The sequence below is a fragment of the Fukomys damarensis genome, unplaced genomic scaffold (assembly GCF_012274545.1).
Source record: "Fukomys damarensis isolate Sample0158 unplaced genomic scaffold, DMR_v1.0_HiC HiC_scaffold_16, whole genome shotgun sequence".
Classification (NCBI taxonomy): Eukaryota; Metazoa; Chordata; class Mammalia; order Rodentia; family Bathyergidae; genus Fukomys; species Fukomys damarensis.
In genome coordinates this window covers 26,730,410-26,734,836 of record NW_022900928.1, presented here as the reverse complement: position 1 = coordinate 26,734,836, position 4,427 = coordinate 26,730,410, and positions in this window count along the sequence as shown.

Below are 4,427 nucleotides of genomic sequence, written 5' to 3'. Positions count from 1 at the left end.
TGGATGCCAAATTATAGCATGAAATAGTTACTTTCATATATGTACCCAAAAAGGAAACTATTCATTTGAAGCTATATTTCTGCATTTTTTAGCTTTATAAAGGTATATTTGAGAAATAAAAATTATATATAATTAAGGTATATAATGAGTTGTTTTGTGTAGGTATACGTTGTGAAATGTTTACTGGAATCAAGCTAATTAATGTACCCAGTGCTTTATACAGTTACCTAAATTTTCTGATTTAAAAAAAATTTTCCCATCATGTGTTGCAACTCTTTAGAATCAAATAAATATTGTACTATGACGTTATCTTCTAACTGAAGATTGGCTTAGACAAGTTCCCAGAGTGATTTCAATAACTTTTTTTTCTAGTTGGGCATGATGACACATGGCTATAATCCCAGTACTCAGGAAACTGAGGCAGGAGGATTATGAGTCAAGGTCAATCTGGGCTACATAATTGAGTTCAAGTCCAGCTTGGATTACATAGTGAGACGCTGCTTCAAAAAAACAACAGAAAATTTTTTTTCTGCTTAAATTGATCAGTTTATCCTGTCACTGCTCTCACAAACCTACTGCTGCAGTGCCTTATCCCCTTGATTGCTCAGTTAGCCTCTGCTTTCTCATGGCCTATACCAACTCAAGAATATGCTCACTCTATTGTCTTCTGCCTCATTTCCTTCTAGTAGTTTAGCTTCCTCCTCAGATTTCAGGTTCAAGCACCTCAGAGGAACAAGTGGCCCGCCCACCTACTTCCTGTTGCCCCAGTTTGTATAGAGCTTTTTGGGTTAGGCCATTTCTGAAGTCTCCAGAAAATTCATAGACTCTGTCCTCGGGCCATTGAACTGCACCAAAGGAAGGTAGGGGGCATGAGGAACAGGCCAAGGAGGCTCCTTCGCAAAATGGTGAACACGATAGACACTATAGGGCTTGGTCTGCCCGGAGCTGGAAGACACCATCTCCTTTCCACATTATAATTGGAACGTGGATTCCCACTCCAAATACCAAGCCAGGAGAGAGCCCTGGACTAAATGGAGCCTGCTGGCTAGAGGAAAAAGACTGAAACAAAGGACTATCATCCATCCAGATGAGTAAGTGAGAGGAGGCCACAGAGGGCACAGGTGCCATCTTTACCTGTTACCAGGCTCTCCTGGCGTGGAAGCTGTGCTACTGTGTGACTTAGAAGGCAGCACTCAAACAAGATGTTACCAGGGGGCAGAACCAATTTAGCTTGAGAAATATTTTTCTCACAGTCAGAGCTGTTCCAGGCAATGTTTGAAGCTAGTGAGCTCTCCATCTGGCAAGGGTGTAATGGACTGAATTCCTACAAAGTTGAAGGGGTTGAACTAGATGGCCTTTGAGGTCTCCTCCAGCTCCGAGCATTGATGTTTGGAATGCCTAGTTGAGTGAATTCAGATTGAATGACTGTTGCTTTGTTGGTTAAGTAAGGGTTGATTTGTTAAAGAAAGCAAATGAATAAACGAATTAAATTAGTTGGTTGTTCCAATCAACACAGAATGTTTGAATGAAGACTGGTTCAGTCAATAATTAGTTGATTGAAGATTGACTGGTTGGTTGCAAGAATGAATTAGTAAATGTAAATGAATGGGCTGCTTGAAGGTTTAATGGTTAATAGGATTCAGTTCCTTGGTTCCCGCTCTATTTTCTTATTTTGCCCTTTATTCTGCTTGTCTTTCTTATCCTCAGGCATAATCAAGAGGGATTTTTTTTAAAGACAGAGTCTTGCTATGTTACCCAGGCAGACCTTGAACTTCTGGGCTCAAGCGATTTTCCTGCCTCAGCCTCCCAAGGCATGCACCACCACACCTGGTTTAGAAATATTTAAAGTTCTGTGTTAGGTATGGAAAGCACTGTTGGCTAAAGATATCTTTTGCATAATCAAGATTTATCTTTGGCAAATCCATTTGTCAGGTGCATGCCCCTAGTGATTGGCCTAACCTGTTCCTGGACTGATGGGAGATCTGATTTAGCATCTTGGCTAAGGGAGTGTGACTGAAAGTCATACCTGGAGCTGAGCCTGTTTGGCCAGTGCTCTGCACTTCATGTGGGCTTTGTTGGTTGGCAGAAAATGCTTTCTTCTCTGAAGGTGAGCAGAGGGTTCCTATTTGGTAAGAAAATACCTTCCCAAACATCTTGTCAGACTCCCTACATTTTCACTGTAGAATCACTCCTGTGCACCACAGACCTGAAGGACCATGGAGGTGGTGCATTCCAACAATCTTTTGTTCAGGTTGTTGTGCCTTGGGAGTAAGATTTCTGGAGAATGTGATTGGAGTCAGCAAAGGGATGTGTATGAAGTCCTTAGCAGCCAAATGAACCAACTATTGTCACCAGTTCTGTAAAATAAAAATTATAGGAGGTCATTATTTTGGATTAAACTCTTATAGCAGGCCAAAAGTCAGGGAGCACATATTTAATGCTGCTCAAATCTGTGCTTTCCTATATTGCAATCCTAATTAGCCTCAAATAGATGGATTTTCTTTCTCTTTCTAGTGCTGGAGATTGAACTCATATTCTCACACATGAGAGGCAAGTGCTCTACCACTGAGCTATAACCTACCCCCTATAATTTTCATTATTCTTGACTGGGTTGATTAAAACAAAACAAAATCAAATGGAGTTATACATACTAAAAATCAAACCAAAACTAATTCATTGCCTTATTTTCTAAGAAATCAGAATGAGATAATATAGTGTTATGGCTTATGTCTAGATGTCCCCCAAAGCCTCATACTTTTTCAGAGGTGGATGAATCTAGAGTGTGTGATTGATTCAGGATGGGGCTAGGCCTGATGGCACTAGGGTTAAGGGGGTGAGTGCTTCCCACCCTAAGTAGTCTGAATAAGATAAAAGGGGCAGAAAGACGTTGTTAAAGTCCCTTGTGGCTTTTGCTGTCTTCTGCCACCATGAACTCTTGCCCCTCTGCCACCCTGCCTTGGAGCCAACCAATTGTGGATTGAAATTGCTACAAAATGTAAGCCAAATAAACCTTTTATCTTTTAACTTTGGGTGTCGGGTGTTTTGTTTCAACAATAAGAGAAAAGTAACTAAGACATATATTTAGTTTCTGAAACAAGCCAGTTTTAATTGGCATGGTCACAAAAAAGGTAACCTAAAACGACTGCATGTTAACTAGCGAGTTGGTTTCTTATTCTGTTTTGCTGTACTTACCTTACAAGGAAAGTAATTTTGAAGCCATTGTCTGCTTTTTTTTTCTTTCTTTCTTTGGAGTACTGGGGATTGAACCCAGATCCTCATGTATGCTAGGCAAGCACCCTACCAACTGAACCCTTTTTGATTTTCTTTTGAGACAAGTTCTCACTAAATTGCCCACTCTGGGCTTAAACTTGTGCTCCTCCTGCCTTCTACTCCTGGGTAGTTGGAATTAGGTGTGTGCTATTAAAGAGAGCCCGCCGGGAGCAGGCATGGTGTGAGCAATGAGGCTCATTTATTTAAGGCTCAGGCACCAAGTGAGTGGGCTGAGTCAAAAGGGAGCCACTGTAGAGCAGGCAGGAAGCAAAGAATTTAAAAGAAAGGGGAGGAGTTATTGTCTTGAGGAATTTGGGGGACAGATAGAGTGAGGTCACTCTTCTTAGGACAGCTGGTGTCTTGTCTTCCTTCTTCTTTAAGACTCCCTGAACTTCTACTGCTGAGATTCACGGAGCCCCAGCCCTGCTTGGTGCTGTGCTTGGTCCTGCCCCGCAGTTGCCATGGAGACAGCATGCTCCAGCCCATGAAAGTTGTCTTACCAGCCAGGTGTGATATGCACCACCATGCCAAGCCCAATCTGCTCTTTTGTTTTGTTTTGTTTTGCCTTTTGTTTTTTGAGCCAGATTTTTACTATGTAGTCTATGCTGGTCTTGAACTCTCAATCCTCCTGCCTCAGTCTCCTGACTGGTAGGATTATAGTTATGCACCACCACCTCTGGCCTGTTTCTGCTTTCTTTCTTTCTTTTTTCTTTCCTTCCTTTTTTCTTTTTCTTTTTTTGAACGTTGCTAGAAAATGAACCCAGAGCCTTCACACCAAGTTACATCCTCAGCCCTTTCTTTATATTTTTATTTTGAGATAATAGGTATGCCCCACCATGTTCATTTGTTTCTGCTTTCTTCAAGCCCTTTCCTCTCTATAAAACCAGCATCACAGAGCTAAGGGAGTAGCTCAATGGCAGAACACTTCCCTAGCATATATAAGGCCTTGAATTTGATCCCTGCAAACAGCTGACCTTTTCTTGGTTCAGTGGAACAATTATTCTATATGGGTTGATTCTCAAAAATAAAGCCAACTATGATCTTTAAATTGTTGTGGCCAGATGTGTTGATGCATGCTTGTAATCTCAGCACTCTGGAAGGCTGAGGCAGGAGGATTGAAAATCTGAGCCCAGCTTGGGTAGTGAGACCATATATAT